Here is a 14887-nt window from a genome sequence, read left to right as displayed (position 1 = left end):
CGAGACCGAATATTATAGGGGGAATGACCCTCTAAGCACTCTCTTTAACTTGTTTCTATTACTTCTTATTAACTTTTGTATTTTTTGCTGCATTTGTTTTTTTGCCATTACATTTGACCAAAGCTTGTGGGTGTGGAGAATGTGGCTATATTATTTCATGCCAATGCTGTATAGGTCAGCAACATCACACACTTATACTTGCAAACCATGTCCGACCGACTGCATGGTATGACAAGGCCACACAGAAAAAGATTGTGCTTTGGCACCCCAATATGTCAGGCCATACTGCTCTTTTCTTTTTTTATTACCTTTAATCAATAATAAATCACTAGGCATTCAAATCCATACATATTATAAATAGTTAAAACACCATATCAACCATAATACAAAAAAGGATATAATATAAAACAAGTACCTAACACTATTTTATAAAATCCTGAGAAAAAACATTATCTCCAGTGCCTTGTACTTTGTATGAGTTAAGATTCTAAATAGGAGTTAATTATCGATTTTCAGCTTACAGTTTATAATAATAATGCTCTCCTAAGCCATGCTCTATGCAACAATGTGGCTACTGCAGAGACTGCAGCCTCGTTTTTCGTCCTTCTGGAAAGGAGCAATGGCTTCCATGGCAGTTTTTATTCCATAAAATATGAACCTTTGCCTCAAATATAATTTTCTAAAGTGCAAGTGCAGTGGACAAATTAGCTTGTCATATCTCCTTCCAGACTTACCTTCTTGTTCCGTCGCACAAAGCACACAACCTTGTCATACACTTTCAAAGCGACCTCCAAATACAATAACACTTCGTCTGCTGCTCGTGTTAACCTCTTCAACATTCAGAAAATGTGGCAAAGGGCCTCATTACGGGTCCGGCGGTAACCCTGCCGGTGCCACAGGCGGGCTGCTGCCGGACCCGTAATAATTTACTGGTGCCTGATGTCCAGGTGCCACCAAGCTATTACAAGTCCGGCGGCCGGGAAGTCAGGCACCGGTACATTTGTTAATCCCCATTCTGAGCGGGGACACGGGAGCTCCCCTGACAAGTCTGCCTACCGTGGCTGCTGCGCCTGGCAGGGTCAGACCTGTCGGGCACAGTGGCTCCGGCAGGCAGACTTGTAGTTTGCCGGTCCGGAAACAAGGGTGCCGGTGAGCTTACTGGTGCCCTTGTTTCTGGACTGGCAACATTGTAATGAGGCCCAATGTCTTACTAACCACTCTATGAAAATGCTAATCCACACCCTCTGGCTCTGCAAACTTGACTATTGATCAAACCAACTCTTTGCCCTTCCTCTCTACTTCTTCCTCCCGATAGATGTGGTCCTCTGCTTTGCTACCCTCACACTCTCTACGACCTACCCAGATCCTCCCCCACTTCTACCTACTAACAACATGCTGGTTGGCTCTTCATGAACAACCGCCCCCTTTTCAAGTTCCTTCCTCTAGTCTACAAAGCTATGAAGGGTCTTGCTCCCCAAGAAATGTCTGAATGTAACTCTGTTACTCACAGTCTCATTCCCTTTTCGTCACTCAGCCTTACTGTCCCATGCCCCCATGCCTCCTCCCGCTTCCGCTCTCTGTCCCTACTCACCCTGCTCCACTGGAAGCCGCTGCCCATCACAATCAAAGTAAGCCCAAATGTGGCTCTCTTCAAAGCTTGGCTTAAACTTCACTTACTTGCTAAAGATGGAGCTCCCCCTGGGGAGCGTGGCTAGGTGGCCATGGCGTAAAACGCGCTTCTGACCGTCTCCTGCCGATCCGAAATGATCCTTGAGTGCATGGGCACCTTAATCCTGAACATTCGCTACCAGAGACAGACCTGAGTTGGTGGGAACGATAGCTGCATCGAATGATGGCACTCCGCTAAAAATTCATCAAGTATTAGAGCGGCTACCGAGGGAATTGTGCTGGCGGCGGAGGACGGTGCTCGGAATCAAAGATGGCGGCCGTGCGAGCTCGCCGAACAAAGGAATGGAAGGACTGAGGAGGAGGGCCCGCTGTGCACCTTGAGACAAAGTGTCTCTGGTCGGCCAGGACAGAGGCCCAGATGACAACGTGAAGAGCCTGAGCTGTGCTGCTGCGGAACCTAGAGGAGTGGACGCCTCAGTTGCTGATACAGGCGTCCAGCGAAGACGGGAGCGCACGTGCGCTCCACAGACCTGGTGGCGCACAAGCGCTCTGTGGACCTGACGCAGTAGATACTGGACACTCTCGAGGGGCCCTGAAGGCCGTTGCACATAAGACGGCAGCATCCACCTGGGACTGGTGGGCAGCTGGGGCCAATAGCGGGCCCCCAATATACAGCTAGCCCGTCGGTTGGCCGATGAGATTGCAAGCCTTTCTGATCTACGGCATCGTGGCCAGGGGCCAGTAGGCCTCGCTTAAAACCGGGGGAATGCCAGACGGCATCCAAACTTCTCAAATCCAATGTGAAGCAGCCTACAATGGAGGACTTCACCAAGACCCCGCAACAGGCAGAGGGGGCGAGACCTAAGGACAAGATTCCACCTGCAGACATCACCCATACACGCGTCGACCGGCAGATCCTGGAAGCAATTGCAGACCTTAAGGCAACGTGGGAAAGCAAGCTGGAGGCAGCCACTGCCGAACTTAAGGCAGCGCTGGAGCTCAAAATGGACACATTGCAAGAGGAGGTCAACTTGCTTAGATTGGACGTGTGGAAAATGGCGGAACGCTCAGATGAGCTGGAGAAAGAAGTGACCATAAACATAACTGCCCGTACCTCTCACGCATCGGAGATCCACATCCTGAAGCAGCAGGTGATCAACCTGGAGAACAGAGCAGAGGAGGCCAAAGGGCGCGCTCGAAGGAACAACGTGCACATAGTGGGCCTCCCCGAGGGGGAAGAAGGCCCTAACCCGACGTACTACGTCGAAAACATGTTGTTGCAGGAGATAGGAGCTGGGATCTTCACGCAAGGCTTCGCAGTGAAGCGAGCACACATAGCGCTCACGAGGAAACCCCCCCCTGGTACCTCCTCGAGGCCGATCATTGCCAAGATTTTGAACTATCAGGACAGGGAGAAGATACTGGAATATTTCAGGAAGGGGGCACCATACAAAGGGCATCTGCGACCATCTTGGCATATCCTGACTATACACTTCAAGTGCAGAGGCGGAGGCTGAACTATGGGACAGTGAAGAGGAGATTGCGAGCGGCGGGGATGCAATACATGTTGATGTACCCAGCTAAACTGAAAGTGATCCACAAAGCCAAAACTTTGTTTTTGAGAGTCCGGAGGATGCAATGGAATGGTTGGATGGCCAAAATTGCCCAGAGGGAGCGGACGGCCGGAAGAAGGGCGATGCGGACAAGTGAGGCCCATTTGGGGGACCGAGGTGCTGTACATATTGTGACTCTCGGACTTGATTATAATACAGGGTATTGACTCTCAGGGGCATCAAATTTTATTGTAATATGGATGATGCACAATGTACCATAGTAACTGACAGGAGACAAGTAGGAAGCACTCTTGACCCCAACAGTTAGGATATTTGTTAGGTCACCAAATATTGGTGACACCCTGCAGGGTTCCTGACCTCGGCATTTCGAGGTGGGACCAAACGCGGGGGAGCCTGAGATCTAGGGATGGAGCTGGGCATTAGTTTGGGTGTGGCTGAGGGGCGGGAGGGAAGGGGAAGTGTGCTGTGGGGAATAGTTGAGTGGGAGGAGGGGGGCGAGCTAGTTAAAGAGCCCAAGTGTGGGGGAGGGGAACAAGCCCAATTTCATGCCTGCCGGGACTGGGACGGTGACCCGGGGAGGCGGTACATACTGTGCACGGCTATGTATAGTCTCCGGATTGTAACTTGGAATGTAAGAGGTCTCAACAGCTACCTGAAAAGGAATAAAGTAATGATGTACCTGAGAAGGCTGAAAGTCGATATAGCATTACTACAGGAGACCCACCTTACTAGGCACAAATTAGAGCTAGTCAAGAGGAAGTGGAGGGGAACCACCACAAGAGCTACATACTCAGCATATGCAAGGGGGGTGGTCACGTGGGTAGCACCTCATGTACCATTCCAGCTGCTTCAGTCCACGCCAGACCCAGATGGGAGAATGTTAGTGGTGCGAGGGATGTTGGAGAATAGGGAGGTCAGCATCGTGAACACATACGCTCCCAATCAAGATACAGCGGCCTATTACAGAGCCCTATATGATAAAATGAGCCCCCTAATGGGCAGCGCTACCATCTGGGGAGGCGACTTCAACTGTACAAAAGACCCCAGGATGGACAGGTCTGATAAGAAACTTGAGAGGCCCACCCCTGCGGTGAAGGCACTAACGGCCCTCCTGCGGGATTTTCATCTGGGACATATTGAGGCTGCTGCACCCGGGGGACAGGCAGTATTCACACTATTCGGCCCCTCACAACTTATACACTAGACTGGACTACATGTTCATGTCCTCGGGAATAGCCAGGGAGATGACGGGTTCGGAGTATAAGGCCAGAGTGCTTTCGGACCACTCCCCCTTGATGGTGGAGTGGATGCATCGGCCCCCAGGGCGAGAATCCCGACGTGGAAACTCAGAGCTGAGGCTTTGCAGGACTCGAAATTCCGAGAAGACCTAGGGGAGGCCATTACCGAATTCTTTGAAATCAACACTGGCAGTGTACAGTCGGAAGGTACCCTATGGGAGGCGTTCAAAGTGGTAGTACGGGGCGTGGCCATATCCAAGTCCAAAGGGCTCCAAGGGGGCATAGAGCGGGAGCTAGAGGAGACAGAGAGGGAGCTCGAAGAAATAATACAGTCAGGGAGTACCTCACAGGAAGATACGGCGAGGGTGGCCCTACTGCAGCAGGTTAGCAGCGGGCTCTGGGACAGGCTCTGCAAGTTAAACTACGCTGCTGGCGTGGCTATATAAGAACGAAACACTGCGCTCAGTGATCAGGGAGATAAAGGATGAAGATGGCCAGACCTGGGATACCCAAGAAGGAGTCAATGAGGGATTTCTTAGATTCTACAGGCGCTTATATGAGGACACTCGGGAGGAGATGGGGCAAGAGACTCAGAAAACCCTGGAGGACATAGGACTGCCCAAGCTTAGTGACCAGGAGCGGGAGGACCTACACGCCCCAATCACTCTTGAAGAACTAAAGATGGTGGTACAGCACCTACCTACGTGTAAGGCCCCGGGTTCAGATGGGCTCCCGAGTGAATTTTACAAGACATACAAGCAGGAGGTGCTTACCCCGCTGCTCGCCATGTTAAACGAGGCGTATGAACAAGGGAGGCTGCCGGAGTCCCTCAGGAAGGGCGATAATAATCCCACTCTTGAAACCAGGCAAACCAAGCTCGGACTGCGGATCCTACCGACCCGTGTCCATGCTCAACCAAGATAGCAAGATCCTTACTGCCGTGTTAGCAAACAGGCTTAAACGCTTCATAGGGAAACTGGTCCATACCGATCAAACAGGGTACGTGCCAGGCAGGAACATAACAGACAATCACAGGAGACTCCACCACATAATTGAGCAAACAGAAAAGGACCCGGGAGAAATGGCGATAGTCTCCTTGGACGCCATAAAGGCGTTCAACTCGCTGAGGTGGCCATGACTGCTGGCAGCGCTGAGGGAATATGGCATTGGGCCAGGGTACCTGAGGTGGGTAAGAATGATTTATAGCTCCCCAATCGCCAGGGTTAAAACCGGCACCATGATCTAGGACAAATGGCAGCTCAGCAGGGGCACGAGACAGGGCCGCCCCTGGTCGCCCATGTTGTACATCCTTGCTCTGGAACCGCTGGCAATCTGTCTCAGACAACAGTATGGTGAGATTGGCATCCCCACAAAGGGAGGGACTCACCTCACTTCGCTGTATGCGGACGACATCCTGTTATACCTGCGCTTCCCAGAGGAAAACTTGCAATTTGTCCTGGAGGTGATGGAACATTATGCCACCCTTTCGGGCATAGCGGTGAACCCCAGGAAATCGAGCATGTTCCCCTTGGGGAGATACAGAGGGGTCCCAGTGGAACACTTGCCGGTCTTGGCAATACCCTGGCAGACCAGGACTTTTAGGTATCTGGGCATCGATATATACCACTCGGTTGAGGACGAACACAAATACAACATGGAGCGAGCTGTGGCAGGCATTAAGAACAGCATGGGGTCTTGGTCTAGGCTCCCTTTGGCCATGATGGGTAGGGTGGCGCTGCTCAAGATGGTGGTCCTGCCGAGACTGCTGCATTTCTTTGTGAATATTCCACATATGCTCCCTAGACGTTTTTTTGGGAAGCTCCACAGCCTATGTAGGGGCTTTATCTGGCACAATACCAGAAACAGGGTGGCTTTATGGAAGTTACAAAACCCGAGTGACAAAGGGGGCATACATTTTCCGAACTTTGAGCTATACTATCTGGCAGGACAGCTTCAGTATGTGACCAGGTGGCTGTCCGAGGAAAAGTCGGCTGAGACCAGGATTTTGGACAAGGACCCTGCCCCTTATTACCTGAGAGAGGTGGTGTGGTTGCCAAAAACTAAGGTGCAGGGAAGGGCAAGGCTCCTAACACTGGGCTGGGAAATCTGGAACAAAATGTGGCAGCTGGTGGGGATCCCAACCCCATGCTCCCCGCAGGTGCAGTTGGTAGCGGTATGCGGGGAGGACCTGCAATTGATAATAGCGATCCGTAAATATTGGGAATCAACGGGACGTGTGATCCTCGGGGATGTAGGGCAAGAGGGCGAGGCACTAGACTTCAGCAGGCTGATGGAAGACACCGGGGTGCATGTAGGTCAACACATTACCCACTCTAGAGTCATTAAACGGGTGTTGGACAGATGGTCTACGGGAGTGCTATCAGAGCAACCTGACATGGTCATCGAGACAATGGGCCTCATTACGACCCAGGCGGTAATCTTCCGTCATTACCGCCATGGCGTAATGAGCGTTTACGCCGTGGGCCGATGGCGTAAAGCGCGCCACATTACGACCCATCGCGCATGAGCATTACGCCATGGCGGTAATGCAATTAACGCCATGGCGGAAAAGGCCCCTACCGGCATCGTAAAGCGAGCAAGGTGCACTTCCGCCACCGTAAGTAGCGGCCACCGTAATTAGCGGCCACCGTAATTAGCGGCCACCGTAATTTGCGGTGGCCGTAAAAAGCAGAACCGGAAATAGCGTCATCAAGCCGGAACGGGAAAGAGCACGTCGGCCATCTTTAAAAACACAATCCATTGCCATCCTACCGAACAACACCAGATCCAACCCTGACACCTGTCCCAACCAATCACCCACCCATCCAACTACCCAAAAATGCCTAAAGCTGTTAAGAAGGCATGTGACCGCCAGCGCCAGGAAAGATTCAGCCGGGAGGAACTCTGCATGCTTGCGGAGACCCTGCAAGACAACGCAGCTGTCGTTTTTTCCCCGGAAATGACCAGGACAGCGATAGGGAAAAAGAAGGCCATCTGGGCCCTGGTGGCCGAGCGCGTCAGCGCGGTGGGGACCGTACCCCGCACCCCACAGCAGTGCAGGAAGCGCTGGGACAACCTTCGCATACGGGTCAGAGCCGTCATCTCTGCGAACCGCAACCTTGCCCTGGGTACCGGTGGAGGGTCGGAATCCCCACTAAAATTCCAACCGTGGGAGGAGATTTGTGCAACCACGATTGGCATGGAAGACTTTGAAGGCGTCGGAGGGATGGAAAGGGGAGCTCCGACATCAGGCGATGAAGTTAGGTGCCTCAAACAAGACATGCCATAGTCACTGCAGTCCATTCATGTGTAGCACAAGGTTGCCCTAGAGTGTAAATGCAACACATTTCCACACTGCCCATAGCCACATGCGAGCACCACCCTGTATACACTGCTGGCACCCGCATACCTGCATCCACATTCCACACTAAAAGGAGACAACGTGCATGGCCCTGCCTGAAATCTGCCTCATCTACTGACCAGAATAATGTCTATCATTGTCATTCCAAAGTCGCAGACCCATCAATAACGCCCTCCCTCCTTTGCTCCACCACAGGCACAGATTCACACCCGAGGACCAGGACACCCCTGCGACAAAGAGAGCCAAGAAGGCCAATAATACCGTCCCCGCACCCTCAACCTCAGCTGCAGTGAGGCAGACCCCACAACAAGCAGGACCCACTGCAAGCATACCGGACGTCCCACCGGCAAGCACCCCTGTAGTCAGCAGGCCAGCAGCAGCTGCTCCACCTCTACCAACATTGCCTGCCACAGAAGGCACCGGGTCAGCGGCCAGCAGCAACATGGGTGAGACAGCTGCAATAGCTGCATGTTCAGACTCAGACATTGAGGAGCACGAAGTCAGAAGCCCCACTGACCTACTACATTCCCCCTGTTTGTCAGACGCCAGCCCCCATGAGGATCACACACAGGGGCACACAGAGGTAGAGGAGTGGCCTTCTACCCCATGCCCAGTCCTCAGTCCACAGGAGGGGAGCAGCCCCTCCATCACACCACCAGCACTGGCCATGGGCCAGCAGGGGCAGCAGTCCCTCGAGGACATCACAGAACGGCAGCAACAACTGTCCACGATGCTGGCTGAGCATGCCGCGGAATGTGTGGGGGCTAGGGCAACCATTGAACAGGCCACGGAGACCCTAAGGGCCGAAGTAGCGCAGAGCACTGCCACCCTGAGGGATGCCATGCAGGCCATGTCCAGGGACATCTGTGCTGAACTTGCCGGCTTGCGTCGTGCGCTCACTGAGCTCACCCACACCCTACAGGACGTGCATGCACGGGGGCAGGCAGGGACATCCTCCACTGCCAGTTCTGCACAGAGCAGCCCCGTCCGACGTCCGACGTTCCGGACGTAACCTGCGCTCCACAGCCAGGGGTGCCCCGGAGGGGGTGTGTCACGACATTTCATAGTTTAAATACACTTTTTTCTTTCCCAAAATGAAATGTGTGGACATTTTCATTGCGTATGTGTGCTTTATTGGTGTACAGTCCACAGTGTGCATGTCCCAGAGACACACAGTGCCCCAAGTGCAGTCTCCATGTGATTCACACCAGCCGTGTGTGCTAGAAGCAGTGGTCGATGATACTTTGGCGCATTGCACGCCCCTCCTGTGCGTCGCCTCCTCCATGGGGTGCCGCCCCATCTGCACCCTCCTCATCCTCAGGTGGTTGCAGTTCTGCGTCAGGGGGCAGGGGCACATTCCGTCTGACGCACATATTTTGTAGCATGACACATGCCATGACGATCTTTGCCACCTTCTCATGGTGGTACAGGAGTGCCCCACCAGACCTGCTGAGGCTTCGGAACCGTGCCTTCAATAAGCCGAATGTCTGCTCTATGACCACACGAGTACGTGTATGTGCACGGTTGAAGTCCTCCTCATGCTGGTTCTGCGGGTTCCGGACTAGTGTAAGGAGCCACCTCTTCAGGGGATAGCCTGCATCACCTGTATGTAGGCGAGAATGTATGTGTCAGTCATGTCGTCTGCTCAAGAACATGATGTGCCACCATGGCTTGCATCCTACTGTTACTTTGGCTCACTTCTACATGCACTAATTGATTCACACAATGCAACCAGTATATGCTCATGGCTCCCATGGCCTGTTTTGCATGCCATCACCCAATGTATGCAGAGGGGTTGAGTGCATTGTGAGTGCCCATCCTCTGTCTCCGTTCTCTGTGTTACTCACAGCCAGGTGGAGTATGCATCATTCCCCCCCTATCAGCCAGGTGGAGTATGCATCACCCCCCCCCCCCTTTCAGCCAGGTGGAGCATGCATCATTCCCCCCCCTTTCAGCCAGGTGGAGTATGCATCATTCCCCCCCCCTTTCAGCCAGGTGGAGTATGCATCACCCCCCCCCCCCTATCAGCCAGGTGGAGTTTGCATCATCCCCCCCCCTTTCAGCCAGGTGGAGTATGCATCGGTACGTCATTCACCTGCCCACTTCCATGACATTGGACTCACCGAGTAGCCAGGATCTTGGGCCTGCATGTCGCTCCATGTAGCGTGGTATTGTGGAGTTCCTCAGGACCATAGAATCATGGGTTGATCCGGGGAATCGGGCACAACAATGTGTGATGATCTTGTTGGAGTCACAGACCATTTGCACGTTGATTGAGGGGAACTGTTTCCGGTTGCGGTACTGTACCTCCATGGCACGTGGAACCACCAATTCCACATGGGTGCAGTCGATGGCACCAATGCAACCGGGTATGCCGGCTAGTGCATGGAAACCCACTTTGGTGTTTGCAATGTCCTGGGCAGTCCGTGGTAATGAGATGTGGTCGTCTGTGTGCTTGAGGAGGGCATCGAGCACTTGGATGAGTGTTCGTGAGAATAATGGTGATGAAATGCCATGCAAGTGCCCCACTGTGTGCTGGTAGGTGCCTGTGGCCAGGAAGTGGAGTACAGACACTACCTTCAGTAGGGGGGGGGGGGTGGCGGTTGGAGTTTCTATCATGCTGACGATGTCGTTGTGTATCGTGTCTACGATGGCGGTGATGGTGTCCCGGTCCAAACGGTACAGGGTGTGGATCTGCTCAGCAGTGAGGTTGAATGGATTGGCTCTGATGCATGGGATTGGGGGCTGCCTGCGTGGTGGCACTGGCTGTGCTGGTGGGGCTTGCTGGGCCTGCCTTGCCCTCCTTCTCCTCCTGCGTCTCCTCTGTGCTGCCTGTTGTTGTTGTTGCTGTTGTAGCACATGCATTGCTATCAGGTCCTCCAGCCCCAACATTGCTAGTCGTATTGGTATCATTGTGGAGTGTGACTGGGTGTGGGAAGGGGTGGGGTGTGCTCTTTTTGTACTTCCTGAGTCTGTATTGCCTTCACCTGTGCTGTTTCTGTCCACCTGTGGCAGCTGCATTCACTTTACATGGCCCTTTACGGTTGGTTCGCGATGGCGTAATTAGCACCATGGCGGTAAGGTACTTAACGGGCTGGGTGATGGCGTTAGGTGCATGTCCGCTTGGGTCGGCATTTGTGTACCTTTCCGCCATGGCGCTAAGTACGGTGTGGCCGGTCGCGTGCGCGCACCCTTAGCGCAGTTAGCGGCAGCGTTAACTACGATGCCGCTAATGGCATCGTAGTTAACGGTCACAGGTCATGATCGGACCTGGCGGAAAACGATGGCGGTAACCATTTACCGCCATCGTTTTTCACTTAGCGCCAGGGTCGTAATGAGGCCCAATGTATGATATCTCGGAGGGTGGGCATGAAGTGTTCCGTATATACGAGTTACTGATGTCTAGGGTGGGTAAGGAGGTGCTGCAATTGAGATGGGATTGTGAGGAGGAGGTGGGAGAACCCCTGTTAGATGGACAATGGGACAGAGTTCAGAGGTAGGTACCACAAGAAGGTGTCTCGCAACGCAAGACTTCAGCCGATACAGCTGTATGACACCCATAGGGCGTATATGACCCCCGGTAGGCTTGCCAAGTTTGGGAACCCAGCGGCGCTAAAGTGCCCACGGTGCGGGGAGGCAGAAGCAGGGCTGATACACATGTTCTGGGCTTGCCCGGAGGTGGGGAGAATATGGACAGAGATCAGGCTACGCCTGGCGGATAAAGGGATTGCATTGGAGGTGGAGTCAGTATGGGCATGTTTGCTGGGGGTGTTCACCAGGCCGCGTAACCTGAAGCACGTTAGTAAACTGAAGGACCTGGCCTACATTCTGGCCAAACAGATAATCGCAATGTGCTGGAAGGCCGCCCGGTGCCCCAGGATAGAGGCGTGGTGGGAGGACCTCCTAAAATGGGCGGACGCAGAATCGACAGTAGGGTACAAAGCAATCAGTAGGGGTGGGGAGGAGGAAGTGGGACCCTTGATAGAATGGAGGCAACTGGTGACCACACTAGCAGGTACCCCCCAAGGTGGGTCCCAATGAGGTCACTGCGCAGGGGATGTGAGTGCAAAATGAGATACTTTGGCGGGCGGCATGGGAATAGGGGCTCGAGTTAAAGGGGGGGAGGACCGCAATGTTTGATGTATGACTATATCGCAGTAGAATTGAATGTACATGTCCTCTAAGTTGTAATGTTTGGTGTGTTGATATTAAAAAGAATATATATTAAAAAAAAAGATGGAGCTCCCCTGCCCTCTCCCCCGTCCTGCTTACCTGAACCTACCCACTCCCATCAGTTTTGCTGAACAATGTCATTCTGTATATGTACTTGACTTTAATTTGAAACACTTCCCCACATAAGTTAATGTTGCCTGTGTAAGTCAACTGTTTCTTCTTAGACGGCCACGGTAGTGGCCGTGTAGTTATGGTTAAGTTGCTGTTTCCATAGGAAGAGCACATTTTGAGCGGCTTATAACTCCGCTCCCCCTGGACGGATCCTCACCAAACTTTGCAAAAAGAGTATATGGCCCACTCTGATTGAATGGGGGGAAAACGTTTCGCACGGCTACAGATCAAACAGCTGGACGGATTTTCACCAAATTTGCGACAGGAGCAGCGGTTTGGTCCTAAAAGAGTGCTTTTGTAAATCTGGTGAAAATCCGTCCAGTAGTTTTCTTTTAAACAATCAAAAAGTAGGTCTAAAAAAATTAGTGATATCTATGTCTGCTCCACGGACATACTTCCCTGTTCGCTCCGCGGGCAGGACACCGATTGGGTAATCGGGTGCGTCATGTCCGCGGACATGTTACACGTTTGCTCATTGGATGGTGAAGAGCGTCAAGTGCATCAGATTGTTCTGATACTCCCGCCATCTTTGATCTGTGTTTTGGTGTCCGCGGACATCGCTGCAAAAACATATAAAAAACCACAACATTGCACTTGTTAAACTTATCAAATACTGTCTGGGGAGGAGAGCTTTCATGTGGATGGGACGGTATGTGGCAGCAAGAAGAAAAAAAGTGTTTTTTTTGTCACAAAAGTCATACGGGATATTTGGAGGTAAGGTGGGCAACTGTCTCGTAATTTGCGGGATGGTCCCGCAATTGGCACCTGTGTTGGGCAGTTTGCCGAGTGGCTCTGTGGGACGAGGGTTATCCCGACTTGCTCTGTTTGAGCACAATTTGTGATCTAACAGAGTAAGTTAGGAGTCACAATTAGTCATGCTGGGGGTTGGGGCGGAGCGGGGAGGGGGTCATATACATACCTATCCCGCGAATGGGAATAACAGTGGCTGGCAAATAAGAGTCCTATTGTATTGCATTGCAACCTCAACTGCTGACGTGACAGGTTTGCAGGCCGGTCATGTCAGTAGCTTCGGGTGCAATGCATTCATTCTGCCAGGTGAATGACGCTGTGACGTCATCACCACCTTTTCTCCCGCAAAGGGATGTGACAAAGTTGGCCACCGTATTTGGAGGTATTCCGCAATATATTGTGCGTAAACTACCGGTGAAGGAGTAATGTGTCTGTGTTACAATGTATGTAAAATAATATTGGAGTCACATTGGTGTCCCCTAGAGTTTGGCATCTGAGGCAGCCACCTGCAGTGTTTGATGGAAACAGCGGCTGTGCACATGTATGAGAATACGAGTTCTCATGGGTGCGTTGAGCCGTGTTTTTGCAAGCTAAACCAGCCCACGCATGGGACAGAAAGTAGAAGGGGCAATTGTTTTTTGACCTTGTGAGAAAGGGATTTTTTCGTGAAGAGTCAGTGAGAGGAGGTTTGCATTGAAGAACATTTGATAAGGTTATACATTCCAAAAGTGTCTACGGAACATGTGAATTCAGTTCATGAAGATTCTTTTATGCAAGCGGATTGAGCATTACGGACTGATTTTCACAAATACAATGGAGACAGTGAATATTATGTAAGTTTGCTTTTGACAACTGTATACCGGAACAAGCTTTAACCTATTATTCTCTGAAAATTAATTTTGGCAATGTAACTCAAGTCCAATTTTTCTGTGTGGTTGTCTTTTTTATGTGGTTATGGGACGTGCAGAATGTAGGCGTTTGTCGACTATAACTAGATTCACCCAGGTTCAACGCTAATATTTTGTTAAAATGTCATGTATGCCTATATGTATGTATGTATTTTTATTTGCATAGCGCCGGAAGCCCGCAGGCATCAGGGTGCTTAGGACAAAAAACACATAACATGAAGACAAGATCTCACCCTATCCTAAACTAGAGTCAACATGACTCCTAACGGAAAATTTCTTATTGAAAAATGAAGGTCTTGAGACGCTTCCTGAAGGCCAGATGATTTTCCTCTGTTCTCAGGACCTCTGGCAGATTATTCCATTGTTGTGGAGCAAGTACCACGAAGGATCTGCCCAGTCCCGATTTCAGTCTGAATTTGGGAATGACCAGAAGGCCCATACCTTCTGATCGCAGACTCCTCTGTGGAACATATGGAACTATACTTTTCTTTAAATAACCGGGGGCTTTGCCATATAGGCACTTGTGTACTAACGTGAGAGTTTTTAATTTTATCCGCTCCTCTACTTTAAGCCAGTGAAGCGATCTTCTTTGGTTTGTTACATGGTCCCTTCTTTTCATGTTTTTAACCAGCCTAACAGCGTTGTTTTGAATGACTTGGCATTTAGCCAGGTCTTTAGCGGTGGCCCCTATCATTAAGGCATTCCCGTAGTCCAGCCTTGACAGAATGATGGCTCTGGCTATTGTGGCCAGGTTCTTCTCATTCAGGAAGGGTTTTATGGCTTTTATGAGCCTGAGGTAGTAGGCCCTATTCTTTTGGAGGTAGTTGGTCTGCGCCTCAGAGTTAACCTCTGAGTTAACCATCATTCCCAGGGGTTTGACATGTGAGGAGACTTGAATCTTCGCGTCCTTAATCTGAAAGGATTTATATTCCCCTCCTAGTTTGGCTAGCTGCCGATTTGAACCAAATGTCATCAATTCAGTCTTTGTGTCATTTAGACACATCCAATTAGCTTGCATCCACTCGTCAATCAACCCATATACTTTCCCTATTGTGGCACTATCAGCATGGTGATTTCCACTCA

This window comes from Ambystoma mexicanum, chromosome 5q (assembly GCF_040938575.1).
Source record: "Ambystoma mexicanum isolate Mex_15411 chromosome 5q, UKY_AmexF1_1, whole genome shotgun sequence".
In the NCBI taxonomy this organism is placed as follows: domain Eukaryota; kingdom Metazoa; phylum Chordata; class Amphibia; order Caudata; family Ambystomatidae; genus Ambystoma; species Ambystoma mexicanum.
Note: the sequence above shows the minus strand (reverse complement) of the source record.